This window comes from Cimex lectularius, unplaced genomic scaffold, assembly GCF_000648675.2.
Source record: "Cimex lectularius strain Harlan isolate CLEC.00 unplaced genomic scaffold, Clec_2.1 scaffold20, whole genome shotgun sequence".
NCBI classification, from domain to species: Eukaryota; Metazoa; Arthropoda; class Insecta; order Hemiptera; family Cimicidae; genus Cimex; species Cimex lectularius.
In genome coordinates, this window is record NW_019392641.1 from 2,043,811 (window position 1) to 2,060,192 (window position 16,382).

The following is a 16,382-nucleotide window of genomic DNA, read 5'->3' on the forward strand; positions in this document are numbered from 1 at the left end:
TTGTTTGGTTGATCAGTCTGTCAAATTTCTACGTCGTCAGTCAGTGTCCTGAGTGTTATTTTTTGACGACCGAAAACCTCTTTGGATAAGCTGACCGAATGAACGGAAACAATCAAAGATATAATACTTTGCTATAAGATGTTCTTAAACCGTAAACAACTGTGTTCTGCAAAGGGATACACAAGACGCAAAAGGACCTCCCATGTTGAACATCACAGGGTCGATTTTATTTGATATATTAACGTTAATGAGGCCGTTTGATCCCCAGGTCACATGGGGACGAAGCCCTCTGATAGCCTTGGGCCTATTTAATCAGCCAATGGATAGAAGCCACTAACTATCATGTCAACAAAGCTTTTGACATTGGCACCCCTTACGAAATCACCCTCGTTTTCCTCTCCATCCGATTGAAGAGACAGCAAAACTAAGCAAAAAAACAACCTGGCCCTGGCTTCTCTTTTAAAGGACGTTGAATATGCAAATCTAAAGCAAAATGAAATTAAAAGTGGAAGTATACCAAAACAGCCAAACGCCTTGAAATCAAAATATTTCAAGATTACCTGTTATTCATAAAAGCGTACTACAAAGTGTATCGAAGAAATTTACATTTAAGATAAAAAATGGGAAATGTGGGAACGGAAATCACCCCACGTAAATGTCTCCTGAAAGTCCATGCTGGGTAGACTCCAGCTTTAACAGATTTAGGATAATCGAAAAAGATTTTTTGGCATCTAATTTACATTTGTGTGTGTGTGTGTGTGTGCGTGGGGGGGGGTGAGTGTGTGTGTGTGTACACTTACATTTATTGTGTGTGTGTGTGTATGTATGTGTGTGTGTGTGTGTGTGTGTGTGTGTGCGCGCGTGCGTGTGTGCGTGTGTGTGTGTGTGTGTTACATGCATGATGCCGATTAATGACCTGTTAAAAAATACAGTATAAAAATAAATAATAAATAAAAACTAATCAAACTCAATTACAAAAATGAAAAAATAGATTTTGAACACGTGAATGAAAAGTTTTAATTGTTTAGTAAAATAAAAATGGCATTCACTAGCTTCACAAAATATGACAAGACATCCGATCTCAAAATTGCATACTTTGCCGTAGCCCTTCTAACCCTTGAGTCTCCTGTCTCTTGTCTGCTGCAGTAAAGGAAGTCTGGCCGGTTGGGCTCTTGCACTCCAATAGCAGGTGGTTAAGTTTGAGGTTGTACTTGACTACATGAGCGAGGAGGACTGTTTGTGATGGAGAATCGATACAGGTACTCTGCCTGTGCGTGTATGTGTAATATACATATATAATAAAAGAATATTACAGTTTTTTTTAAATTAATTAAGGTTTTGGTTGAGATAAAAAAGCCAGTGTCACAAGCGGGATTCGAACCCACGACCTTCGGCTAAATACGCCGCTGCTCTACCACTTGAGCTATCGTGACTTCGATCCACTAGGACACTCCACTGGGAACTTCCCATCCGAACCCCACCTTTTGAATTTTCCCTCTTTTTGCCATTTTTCAAATATTGTGTAATCTATTTGATTCTCGGCGACAATTGAAATGGCCACAGAGAGCTTTAATGAAGTATACTTCATTTTGCTTATTACATTTTATTATGTTTCGTGGTCCGCTTGACCAAATAAATTATTTTCCATTAATTAAGGTTTTGCTCGAGATAAAAAAAAGGCAAAAAGGAGGGAAAATTCAAAAGGTGGGGTTGAGATGGGAAGTTAGTGTCCGAGTGGATCGAAATGACGATAGCCCAAGTGGTAGAGCAACGGCACATTTAGCCGAAGGTCGTGGGTTCGAATCACTGTCTTTTTTATCTCAATCAAAACTTTAATTAATTGAAATGAATTTATTTGGTCAAGGGGACTACGAAACTTAATAAAATTACAAATAATCTAAACATATTTGGTGATAATCGTGGTGAATCTCAAAAAGGTGAGTGGATTGATTACAATGTGAACGGTTCATGGCAAATTTAATTATTAATCAGTAATGAAATTAAATAAATTGATAAGAAAACCTATAATGAAAAATGCATAAACAACAAGACAGATTTGAACCGACTTATTCTTATCACTTATTTCTTCAGGGAAATATTGAGCATTCTGTATGCTGAGATTTTTGATGAAATTAAACTACATTGTGTGTTTTCCCAAAAAGGCTTAATCGGGTTAGAAATGTTTAGGAGAAAAGATTAAACAAATTAAAATTGTCCAAAAATGCTTCTAATTATCCCTGACCTTTGAGAGGAAAGTTTAATCCCAATACTTTAATTGCCCACGCTATAAATTAACGGAGAAAAACACGGAGATTTTCAATGTTCTGAGGTGGGGAAAGATGCCCCTCAAACAAACAAAGTTAATTTTAGGACTAGAGAAAAAAAGATGGAAGGATCAGGTAAATAAACATTTTTTGATACAGATAAATCCTTCGCCAGTAGCTTTTTTTTATTGCGGGGGGAAAATAACTAGTCCACCGGTTATTCTAAATCTTCAAATGTCTTCGTCAATCAGAGAACTATCGCTTCGACGATACAGCATAAAAACAACAGTAAGTGCGTGAGTTTATTATTTGTTATTAGTCTTGTCCGTTTATTTTAATCGGAAGACGGCGGCCCGAGGCGATTCTACGTTTGTTCTTTTACACCCTGTTTCAATCTTCTTGTTCTTTCATCAAAAAGATATTAATCTTTTCCACATGCTGCTTATACGGGGAATAATTAGAATTGTGTTGTAACTCATACACCCGAGGGGTTATGACCAGATTTAATTACGATACGTATTAAAAAAGTTTCAAAAGGTAATTTCTTTTCAAACCCGCATTGGGAATATATTGGATTTTTAATGTGGTATCGGTGAGAGATGTTTAAGCTTCAAATATTTTTCTTTTCCTTTTACTGTCGATCGTCAAATAATCAATGTCAAATAAGTAATATAATGATCAGATAACTCGTTCCATTTAGTTGATCCGATCTTTAATCAGTGTTTACAAGCAGGTCACTACAGTAATGATTCAAAAATATATGCATAGCCTAGGATGTAATTACTTATCTAGTCATTCAACTAGTGAAAACGATGATATAACTCAGAGGCCTGCTATTAAGTAGCATCCTCAGCACATGTCACAGTCCATTAACCTACTGGAAAAGTAACATTTGCAATTATTATGCTAACAAAGTTATTATACAACCACAATAGATTTAACGGATTATTACATTAATCAAGATGGAAAAGAAATAATGAGAAAATGAAGAAGGCAGAGAGAAAAGATATTGTACTTGAACAGTAAGTAGAAAATGAAGGTTAAAAATGCTAAAAGGAACAGAAATATTAAATAGAAGGAAAAGAAAGAAAGATGAGATAACAAGAAGAAATAAATACCCAAAAAAAGAAAGGTTTACGTGTTTTTTTAAATAGTTTTGCTATTTAATTGTTTGTAGTTTGGCCGTTTTTGATTATCTTGGTCCGTCTGTATTCGCTGTTTTGTCATACTGCTCCGATCTTTTCCCTTCTTCAGCTACGGTAAATAAGCCAATTGTTACGCTTATGTAATTGACAATGCCTAAGTTTTAATGGTACAGAAACAGTCGGAGGTAGCAGAAATAACAAGCGGAGAAAGACGGGCCAGTATGATCCGAAACGACCAGACTACAAAATATCTTAGGGGAAATATTTAAAGAATCTCCTAAGTAAACGTCTTGCCAGCTCAATTTATCGAGTATCAATTTTTTCGATACTATAAAATCGAAAAATCCTGGAAATCGGGCAACAAAACTACCCATCGATCACTGATGACAGGCGTAACAAGCGACTATAAACGGACCGATCTAGTCGGAGAACACTGAACTACAATTTCATCAACCTGCACACCTCGCTGTCTCACAATTTCTGCAATGACTGACTTTATAATTGTTTATCATATTGTTAAATTTCTCCATATTGTATGTGGGATGTTGAACTTGTATTTGGTCTGCCTATCTTTTCCTAGTCGATTTAGACGTGTTTCTGTATCTTCAGTTCTGGATCTGGCAGTTTACACATAAAAATTACTATCTTATCTAGTGCATTCCGTGTTTTTCCCAATAAATGTTACGTATGGTACAGCGAAATAAGCGGACCGTGGGGACGAGCGTAACGCGCAGAACACCCATCATCGTGCATCATCGTAGAAACTCGGGATCCTGTGAGTGAACGGCCTAATTACACACGGTTTTGTTAATTAAACCGAAAGCCGGGCGCCCGATCGGTAATTGACAGATGTAAAAAGAGACGCCTTCGTACTTTTCACAAAGGGCCCCGTTAATGAATGAGAAGGTTGTAATAAAGTCCCGGGGGAGAAAGGGACAAGAGTGAATGGGCTCATTTGTCAACGACCCCTCCCTGCACCGCTTAAGGAATTATTCCAGTTTCTCCCGTCATTTGTGTTACTTGTTGGTCCGAGGTCAGGTCGAAGTCCAAGGGCTGCCATGACCTCGGAAACCCCTCCTCGAGGACTTCCTCAATCTGATACTTGACTTTGATCGATTTGAGATTGCAAACATCTTCCGGATATTCGGCTCCTCCAATTAAAAGATGTCACTTAGTTAAGTTTAGATGAGTTGTTTTTTAACATCTTAATCCTACCATACTAATTTTGTCTTTCGTACCTACCCTGTTTGGCAAAAATGACGGCAAAAGTTCATCGACTCGCAGGCTAAATGGCTAGAGTCCAACAGCATGACTTGCACCGAAAAGTCATGCCACGTGAAAGAACCGTTTACACGCTATAATGATTTTGTAATTGAACCCAGTAATGTGACAGGAAGCATAAACCGTGCTGTGAGTGATTTATGATCACTTTCAACCATGGCATTCAAAAAATATCCTAACCAAACCAGCGAGTAGTTGATCAAGACGACCGAAGAACAAAATTACACTAAAAAATATATCTGTTTTTAAACTTCAATTCACTTTATCTAATAATGTGGAGGGCGAGACTAAATTTATTATGATACCTTTTAAGCTCGTGCTTATTAGGTGTTGTCATTATGAAAATCTGTATCCGATGAGTGGTTTTCTCGTGTTAAATATTACTTAGGTGCTGTAAACGGGATGATAAACGGCCGAGCAGGTTTTCTAATTAAATTGAGATTCCGCTGAACGCTTTTCTCATAATCTGGCCACGAATCAATAACCGCTTTTACAAGATGAGCTTTCCCGGAAGAACAAGCCAGTTCGACGTACGCGGGACGATAAAAATGCAGAGCGTCGAAACCATCGCGGCGGCTGCCAGCTAATATGCACACAATGAAACATGAAAAAAAGGTTTAATACCGCATTTACAGAAACATGCAAAAAATACAAATTCTATTTTGTGAAACAAAGATCCTGTAGTCATAAAAATACTAAGTTAATGCTGTCACTTGCATGCGCGACACCGTTTAAAGAAGTAAACAAAAAATGTAACGACAGCCTCCGTCAGTCTCTTTTACTGTCTCCCAGTTTCTATCATTCACTCTCTTCATTTCACACTTTTTATTTTATTATTTCCCACTCTCTTGCTTAGTATAACAAAGTAACCGAGGTGTAAAAAAAAATGTCTTTCAGGAAGTCGAATAAATACCCTTACTAAATGACTTAATTTACCAAGTTGTCGCTCTACTAGAACAAATATTCCAAAACATTTGAAGTAAATTTTCATTACAACATGAATCTGACTATTTCACACTCTTTACTTATGTAAAATCTATTCAATCCCTTCCTCCACTCTCTCTCTCTCTCTCTCTCTCTCTCTCTCTCTCACTCACTCACTCTTTCTCTCTCTCTCTCTCTCTCTCTTCCTCTCTCTCTCCTCTCTCTCTCTCTCTCTCTCTCCATCTCCCTCTCCCTCTCCCTCTCCATCTCCCTCTCTCTCTCTTCTTCCCTCTTCTTTCTTCTACAAATATTTTTGTTTATTCAATAAATCTACATAAATCCATATTTTGAGGTTTAACGAGAAATGGAAGCAACCAAACAGGATTTATAAATTTAAATGCTAATTTCAAGTAGTTGACGTGAATTTTTGCCATTATGAGTTTCGCGGAACTTTAGCAGTCGTTATTTGATAACGATTATTATAAATATAACAAAACTTAAAATAATATGCGGCTTAAAATAAATATTTGTTTCAGAAGTTGTGTATAGAATTACTCATAAAATAAGCTACAGTTTAAACAAAACGAAAAAAGGTCCTTTCTATGTTGATCGTTTGTTTTAAAGATGTCTCTCTTTGAAACAACTGGGCCCTTGTTAAAAAGTGAAACTGTAATCAGTGCCCTGATTCTATGCTTCGTTAAAAAGAATTTAACTTTGTCTCCTGCAGAGCATTAAAGGGGGGGGAATAGCAAGGGTTGGAGTGGATGTTTAATAGAAAAAGGTCAACGGTGGGATAATAGGGTTGCTACGACAAAGGCGAGTAATCTATTTGGTCAAGTCCCTATCCAGGGTCCTGACCCCACACCGTTGCTAAGCTTCCATCTCCCTCCTTAAATTAAAGTTCCATGCGTCCTTTTCAAGTGGGCGCCATTTTGAAAAAATGTGCAGACGTGTAGTTAGAAAATTCTGTACGAACCGAATTTTGAATTTGTTAACGAAAGTAAGAAAAAAGCCTGGATGTGATTTGTTACAAGCTTAAAAATTTAAGCGTTTAAATCCCTCAGTTTTAGATCCAACTATTTACGTACATACAGCTGAACTAAGCACTAATTAGACGTAATAGAAAAATCTCTTGAAGAAAAACAAATTTGTTCTGCTATCTTCCTTGATGTCTCACAAGTTTTCCACNCTCTCTCTCTCTCTCTCTCTCTCTCTCTCTCTCTCTCTCTCTCTCTCTCTCTCTCTCTCCCTCTCCCTCTCCGTCACCCTCCCTCCTTTCTCTTTCCTCACTATCTATATTTAACTTTTTTCCTCGTTATCTAACTCTCTCCCCTCACCTCTTTTTCTCAACCACTCTCATTATTGAAAAAAAAAATTTGTTCTCATACGAGATAAAACGAAAGATATGCGCAACACACAACTAAGTCCAGAATCCGGACCTGTTCCCAGGAGAAAAGTCCAAATCAGGCCTTCTGAATGTCGTGGAAACGCGCCTTTTCTCAGAAACGCCCGCATCACCGAGACCTAATCTTTCATTCATGGCATAGGTGATCAAAAGGGTCCCTATGAAGGAATACGAATACCACCGACGAATATTAACTCCATTCACGTACAATATTCACGCTTCCCATGTGTTGAATAGTCGAGGAGGGAGGAAAACCCGAGACCTGGGTCCCTTAAGGAACGTCCCCTTTGTTTACAGCATGGGTGTCTGCGGGTTACGGAACGCCGGGGTCAACATTCCTACAGTACGTAAACTTGCTTCATAACCAGCAATCAACTCTCACCGGCCCTGATTGATTGATTGGACGCCGATTCCGTCTGATCCTCTAGGCAGGACCTGAAACTGTTACGATAACGTGCTGACAGCCCTGACGTCTCATTACGTTCTTAAAAGGAACACTTTAAACCCCCATTGTCTTCTTTTTCTATCCGATCTGGACTTGCATGAAACAACACAATCCTTGGATTATGACCAATCGACTTTTACTATTACTAAAAGCAACAATTTAATCCTTTCACTTCACGACGAATCCTTCATTTGTTTAAAAATTATTATGGACTTTCTTTTCTCCCCTGATATGGATATTTGTCGTTTCATCTTTATTACATGTAATAAAAATAGAAAAATAATAGTCAGGGAGATCACCTGACTATAAACATTTGAACTACCAGAAACAGTACCAACTCTGACAAGAATAGACGGGTTTTTTGTGCTCTACTGATTTAGTTTACAGAGATCCATATAAAAATCAATTCTTTTTCTTTGCTTTTTAATCTCTTTCTTATTCACATTATTAGTTTCTTTTTCTTTTTTTTTTATTATTGTGGAAGAAAATTTTTAAATAAACCATGCCTGCTCACAGCGGGGCGAGGAGCCCCGCCATCCGAAGCACCTAACAAAAAACTTAAAAAATTTGAAATTGAAAATGTTGAAAAATATCCAGTTCTACGTCCTCCTCCCATTATCATAGGAGCTTGGACGGAAGTTTTCACAAATAATTTGTTGTAAGCTGGTTCTCATCAAGAATTTAAAGAATTTTCTGAAATAGATATAACGACCCCTACACCCTTAAGGAATTAGAAAAACTCAAAAAATCATCAATCAATAGTGATCCGGGTTCGGAGGATATCCACTACAGCATACTCGGTCACCTCCCTGTGTCCGTTAACTTAAACTATTATTGGGTTGTCCGGAAAATAATGCAGGATTTTGGTATTAAACAAAAAAAAAGAAACTAGTTACTTTAAAGCAATGTTCTTTAATCAAAATAATTTCCCATACTCTCAATACATTTCTCCCAACGTGTTGGTAACTTATTAATTCCGTCTGAGTAGAATTCAGAATTTTTAGAATTGATAAAGTCAATAAATGCATTTTCCAGTTCCGTTTGATTTTTGAATATTATGTGTTGTAAGTAGTGGTCCAGGTGTCTAAAAAAATGGTAGTCAGTAGGCGAGAGGTCCGGAGAGTAGGGTGGGTGAGGCAAAGTTTCATAGCCAAGCTCCAATAATTTTTGTGACGTTACACGTGACACATGTGGTCGAGCGTTGTCATGCAACAAAATGGGCCCTTTCCGATTGACCAAAGAGGGCTTCATTACTGCCAATTTCTGATGCATGGTATTAATTTGGTTACAGTATGATTCAGCATTGATGGTTTCGCCAGGATTTAAGAAGCTGTAGTGTATTAAACCAAATGAAGCCCACCATACCGTAACCATTACCTTTTTTTGATGAGTTGGGGGCTTTGGAAAATGTATTGGAGCTTCTCCTTTGTCGAGCCACTGTCCAGAATCCACTTTTCGTCACATGTAACAATTCTGGCCAGAAATGGGTCATTTTTGTTTCGACAAAGAAGTGATGCACAAACATCAAAGCGCTGATTTTTTTGGCGATCGTTTAATGAGTGTGGAACCCAATTTTCGAGTTTTTTCACTTTTCCAATCGCCTTGAGGTGGTCAGCGACGGTCGTTTTACTGACTTTGAGTTGCTCTGCAAGTTCTCGAACAGTTGTTTTGGGGTTTTCTTCCACCACTGATCGCAGAACATCATCATTAAGAGAGGAAGGCCTTCCACGACCTTCTTCATCTTCAAGGCTGAAATCTCCCTCCCGAAATTTTTTAAACCACCTTTGCACAGTGCACTCATTAACACAACCCTCGCCCCAGACTTGGTTAATGTTTCTAGCCGTTTGGGCTCCGCTTCGGCCGAGTTTAAACTCGTAAAAGAAAATCGTACGAAATTCTCGCTTTGACATTATAAGGATGACTGAATTATTTCCAAGTAGCGGAATGCTACAGAGGTAAACAAACAATATCATTTGGAAGAGGATTAATAAGTGTTGACATTCATACAAATGAGTAATCCTGTAAACGTAAACAGAATATTTTATATAGATTTTTTTTAATGAAAACTTAAAATCCTGCATTATTTTCCGGACAACCCAATACATTTATTTAACCATTTTTGGTTTAAAGGAGAGATTCCAAAGGCTTGGTGCGTTACTTTAGTCATCTAAATTTTAGAACCAAACAAACCTTCCGACCTTATCAGTTCGTATCGTCCTATTTCCTTGGTCTCGTGTGTCCATAAAATGTACGAATGAATAATAAAAGGTACACTTCAGTGTTTTCTAGAGAGGAACTTCAAGTTCCCACCGACCAGTATGTGTTACGGTTGTATGTATTAAAAATCTATCGGTACTGGATGCTCAGGCACGTTTATCGCTTTCTCATATAAAAAATCCGTTCTAGGATTGTTTCTCGACATTAGTGGAGCTTATGGCCTTACAAAATTATACGTTAAAAATATTTTATCCTTAATATAGAGCAGAAAATTATTCTTCTGAGTTAATGGATCAAAAAATTGATTGATGATAATCCAATAATTGCGTGAAATCTGGGTTCAATTGAACTCCAGTCTGGAGGGATTGGATTGGAGTCTTCACATGCACATCTCCCAGATAAGACTTAAGCAAAGTTAAAGTTATATACGAGTAGCTTCCACACCTGCTTCCCGTTCGATGTGAAGTGCCTCGTGGGTGTTAGGGCTTCATTCAATCCACATTCATTCAATTGACAGGACGTAATGATGAAGCAAAAAAAATATCAGAAACACCGCGGAATTCCTGGACAATTAGGCGGATAATTAGTTAAATTCATTTGAATATAAACGATGTATTGATTGTTGGAATTGACTAAAAAACGAAGAAAATATCGTATTTCCTTAAATCTTTTCCTCCTGTCGACCAATTTTTCTTTTCAAAACAATAAAGAAGGGTTTTATTATAACGTTTTCTCATTTTCGACCATAAAAACATTTTACTTGCACAGAACAATTGGAAATGAATTTGAATAGAATTCCAACTCTCTTCCTCAGTATGAAAAAGTAGCCGAGGTTTGAAACAAAGGTGTTTCTCAGGGAGTCGTTCTAATACGCTCGATTTCCTTATAGTAAACGCCCACTTCAATTTATAAAAGTCGCACGAAAATTTTAGGTAAATTTGTATAACTGTTCTATAAAACAACATGAATCTATGTAGAAATACTTAGCCGATTATATCTATGAATTTCAATCTATTTATCTATTTTCTGTACCTCACTGATTTTTTCTCCTCCCCCCCCATCTCACTCTCCTTCACCCTCTCTTTATTTACTACTACATATATATATATATATATATATATATATCCCCCTCTTATCAATCTCGCACTTTCTTACTTTGAGTCTATATCTTTTACATTGTTTTATTCTCTAGTTACTATCATTACTGTCTATATTTCATTATTCTCTCTCTCTCTCTCTCTCCCTCCCTTATTCTTAATTTTTGCATTGCTCTCTTCAACGTTTTGTTTTATTCTCTCCCTCCCCACACATACACGTAATTGATTTAATCAGAAACACGTCGACAAATTAAAGAGAAAAACTTCCTCAAGTTATGCAAACAATCAATATCGTGTAACATTGTTATTGTTAAATTCATTAGAGTTCATGGTCCGATTAACCGAATAACGTTTTTCAATTAATTAATCTTTATGTAAGATATTGGTTGATATAAAAAAGTCAGTGTCACGAGCGGGATTCGAACCCAAGACCTTCGGCTAAATACGCCGCTGCTATTTACCTATCGTGACTTCGGACACTAACTTCCCATAAAACGTTATTCGGTCAATCGGACCACGAACTCTAATGAATTTAATAAGTAAAATGAAGTATATCTTCACGAAAGCTTTCCATGGCCAGTTCATTCGTCGCCGAGAATCGAATAGATTACAAGATATTTGAAAAATGGCAAAACGGAGGGAAAATTCGAATGGTGGGTTTGAGATGGGAAGTTGGTGTCCGAGTGGATCGAAGTCACGAGAGCTCAAGTGGTAGAGCAGGGTGTATTTAGCCGAGGGTCGTGGGTTCGAATCCCGCTCGTGGCACTGTCTTTTTTATCTCAACCAAGACCTTACATAGAAAGAATAATCAATTAAAAATTGTTATTGTTATTGGATCCAGATGTAAATCTAGACAATAAATTTTCTCTCCATTATATTTTTTCTATTTTTTAACTAAACAATACAATCGATCAATTAATCTAATATAGAGTCTTGTTTGCGTATTTTGTTTTGCGAATAATCTGTCATGAGCATCATTCCCTTTCATGAAGTTTAAAGCTCCGACTAACGCTCCCTATTTATCGAAATATTCAGGGATCATTACATTGAATCGTTGTTTTGTCGGTATGAAAAAGCTATGAAAGGGTTTACATGGTAAATGCAGGCAAAATGATACCTGTTTTATTTATAGATCTTACGATCTTTGTATAAATAAAATAGGGTTTTTAACCCAGGCATTGATTTTCCGAAATAGACCGTCAAATTTGGCCGAGTATTCTACAAAGACTGCCAAATGTTGCCAACAGTACTGACGCTTCTGTTAATTAAAGGTGTGTTAATCAGTTCGTTGGACGTTTTTCAGACCTTTTATCCAAAATCAGGTTGGTGTAAAGTGAGCACCTAGGGTTATAAAACCGCCTTATCGCTTATCAAACCGAAAAAGGTAATATTTATTTGCAGAGACCGAAGATTTTTCAAAGTTAACTCACGTTTGCGCGGGACGTTTTTCCGTATACACTCGGCTTCTTTGTTTTCCATTTTCGTCTCCTCGAAGGACGAGGTGTCCAATACCAAAATAAGCTGAGATACAAAATAAAATAAACATCATTGAAGTCGAGCGAGCTTCCGAAAATGTCCATTAACAGCATTATCTCGGGCGTTTTAGATTTCGTCAATTATATAAACAAACGTTTCTCGTAATATAAAACTTGACAATAATTCAAAACCCAAATATATGAACTATATTTGTTATGTACTGGCAACTTTTGCATTCGTCTTTCATATTTCAGTTGTTTTTTTGTCATGTTAGCCATATTTCCGTTGGTCAAATTTTGCTCTTGTTGCGGACATTTCAGATGGTCAATTTTTCTCTTTTTGTGCGTACTTCAGATTGCTCTAGTTATGCATATTTCATTTGGTCAATTGTTGCTCTTGTTGTGTATATTTCAGAGAGTTAGTTTTTGTTCTTGTTTTTGAACATTTCAGTTAGTTAATTTTTATTTTTGATGTGCATATTTCATTTCGTCAATTATTGCTCTTGTTTTGGGCATTTTTGTTAGCCAATCTTTTTTCTTGTTGTGCTTACTTCAGGTGGTTAAGTTTTGCTCTTGTTGTGCAAATTTCAGTTGGTTTATTTTTGCTCTTATTATGGGCATTTTTGTTCTTGTTGTGCATACTTCAGGTGATTAATCTTTGCTCTTGTTGTACACATTTCAGATGGTTAATTTTCGCACGTGTTTTGATATTTCAGTTGGTTTCTTTTTGCTCTTGTTATCCATATTTCATTTCGTCAATTATAGCTCTTGTTATGGGTATTTTTATTGGTCAATTGTTGCTATGGTTGAGTATATTTCGGAAAGTGAGTTTTGTTCCTGTTTTTGCACATTTCAATTGGTTTATTTTTGCTCTTGTTGTGAATATTTCAGATGGTCGATTTCGCGTTTGTTTTGCTATCGACAATTCTTATTTTTATTTTTCTACTAGCAGTGATATTAGACTCGACTTTTGGCATGCGTGACAATAATTATTTCCTATTTTCCCCATTTTACCAAAGTTGAAACCAGTTCAAGACGTTAGCCTTTTTCAAAAGTTGTGCGCCTTACGCTCCGAGTTGGGCCATGAATAATTAACTCGACAAGTACGCGATCGGGGTTGCTGAATATTTCAAAACTGTAAAATTCAAACGCAATTTATTACTGTAGGATCTGAGCGTTAAATTAAATTTGTTGCCGATTTTTCTAAAAACATTTTCTAACCCTTATTTTAATAAATTTGTAATGATTTGTGATTATGATTTTTATTTCATTTTACACCTATAATTTCTTAACCCGCTCGACTCTGTATATAAAATTTCAATATTATAAAATTTCAACTCCGAAGGGAATAAATTATTATATTGCTCTTCCTGCCACACTTAATAACGTAGGTATGGATAATCCTGAAGGACACATCGATAGAAAAGAAAATTTCAATATTATACAGTTTATTACTTACTAGAAAAAGCTGTAAATAAAGAATGTTATATGGAAAAAACAACTCGCTATGTCAACGAAAAATTCATCAAAATGCGTCTCTTGTCTAGTTCCGAAAGTCAAATCGCGAAAATGTACGGGCATCAGGTTTAAACAACGTGGTAAAGTTTTTTTACAATACTACTAAGTATCAAGTATTAAAAATGTCCAAATGTAAAACAACATATATTGTATTTTAAGTTTTTATCTTAATCAAACCCGATTCGACGGAAATTCCATATACAGCGAGAACCAACGGATGATCAGATAGGATAATACTGACAAATAAAACTATTAGCTATGTTTTTAATGATCAACGATAGAAATAGTAGAACATTATTTCTTGAAATAGTGGTAAATCACTTTTACTAACGAAACTTTTTTCGTACATAAGATTTTTATTATTATCTTCTTTGAACAGACTACCAACGATAATTTATGGATCATGGATTTAAACTACTTAGTCAATTTTGTATAATTGAAATATTATTATTAACATAAGGTAAATATACAGTTTTCTCAATGCCCATGGTACAGTTAAAACATTGATATGACTGATTTTTGAACTGTTTTGAATATACCAAAGTACTTTAATCCTGTATTAATTATTATTTATTAATCTTTAATTAAAGTATCTAAAATTAAATCATATCTAAAATTTTCATTCTTGGTTTCTCGAAAAGACTAACGAGCGAGAACGCACGGACCTCGGATTTAAACTGTTCAGTCAAGTTTGTGCACTTTTATAAATGTAAATTATCGAGTTGTCTAAATACTCGCGGGTTGTCTAAATTACAAAGAATAATTAACCTTACAAACTAGCAGAAGAAAACACAGCGAGAAAAGCGGACCGGGATGATTATACGACCAAATTGGCAAATAAAACTATTAGAACTGTTACTTTGAACGATCAACGATAGGACATCCGTGTAAAACATTTTTGCTACCGTACCTAAGGTTATCAAGCGAGAACGGACGGACCACAGATTTGAGCTGTTTAATTATGTCTGTGAACTTACATAAATAAATATTGGACCACTTGTTGCATGTTTTGATGACCCATTTCGACCTTTTTGACTTCAGAGGAAATAGAGCGAGAACAAGCAGCAGAACAGAATAATCAGCTATCAAACTGTCAAATAAAGCTATTAGAACTGGTGTTTTGAACGATCAATGATAAAAATTGTACAGCACCTATTTAATTTTTTTTTATCGTACCTAAGATTGTCATGATTTGGTTCTAGAAAATATTAATAAAAAAGAAGGCACGAATAACGGATTGCATGTTTAGTCAAAATTTTAAATTTTCGTAAACGTTAAATATCCAGTCTTCCACGTTTTCACGGGACAATCAAAGTTAAATTGACGTTACCAACCAGCAGAAGAAAATATAACGAGAACAAGCGGACCAGGATGATCAGATACGATCAAACTATGAGCCCTGTTTTTACCATGAACGCAGGGATCACGGATTTAAACTGCTTAACGAAGTCGGTGAATTTATATAGACATAAATTATCCAGTTTTCTAAATTTTCACGGAACAACCAAATTAACCAGCAGAAGAAAATATAGTGAGAACAAGCAGACTAGAGTGTTCAGATATGGTCAGACTGGCAAATAAAACTGTTACAACTAGTGAACTGGTAAATGATAGAAATTGTACAGCATCCGTGTAAAATCTTTTGGCTACTACCTAAGAAGTTCATGAATGGTTTCTCGAAGATACTATCAATAACCACCACGGATTTAAACTGTTTAGCCAAGTTTGTGAACTTAACTTTAAATGAATAATGGTCCGCGTGTTCCAAATTTTAATGACACATTTCGCCCTTTTTCACGGCAGAGGAAATATAGCGAGAACAGGCGGATCAGGATAATCAAACAAGAGCAATCACACAAATAAGCAACATATAATTTTCTTTTTTCTTTTTTTATAATAAACAAGACTAATAAATTTTTGAAACAAAGAAAAACATTGCAGCAAAACAATAAATAAATAAAGGCTCGAATGTATAAGGATAAAATGACTAGTTTCTGGAGAAAAGTTGGTATATTGAAAACACATTCCTTTATTATGTCTAGATAATGAAATTTTTCTGTGTGTAAATTAAGTATTGGTGTCAGAACTATTGAGAGCTGAGGTAATCATTAAATTTCACGAAAGGTATATATTTTAAAAAAATAACGTAGGTAAGAGGTTTTTTTGCAGTTGTTATGTTTCTATTAGACGCCAATTAGATAGGAATAGTGCCCATCGATTGAAAAAATATTGTCGGTTGGGTAATAATGGTAAGAGATCTATATTTTTATATTCGAAAAATGTTTAAATATTAATGTAAGAGTTTGTGAGGTCTATTGTTTTTAAAAATTAAAAAATAAAGATTTTTATCTAGAATTTTTCCTATTTACATGAAAACACAGTACATAGAAAAGACGATAAAGAAAACATATTATCATTTTCCCCCTCGGGAAAATTTCCGTAATGGCCCAGCGTATTTTTCCCATTTCCCATATCTCATCGGGCCGCGGCACGTGTGAACCGGCCGTGGTACTCACCTCGTTGAGGAAGCGATGCCGTCAAGGTAAAAATGGGTCAGGAGTGCTAATGAGAAAGATCCTGTGGGAAACGACCGAACAGTTTGCCGGGCGAC

At 36.0% G+C, this 16,382-nt stretch overlaps 1 protein-coding gene across 4 annotated transcripts in view; it reads right to left on the bottom strand.

Moving 5' to 3' along the window:
* The window catches only part of LOC106661463 (ATP-binding cassette sub-family C member Sur), a 74,407-nt gene extending 58,025 nt beyond the window's left edge, over positions 1-16,382 (bottom strand). For all 4 annotated transcript variants that reach the window (XM_014384880.2, XM_014384878.2, XM_014384875.2 and 1 more), the window contains exon 1: positions 16,288-16,382. The gene's annotated coding sequence lies outside the window, so the exon portion shown is untranslated. The remainder of the gene's footprint in view (positions 1-16,287) is intronic.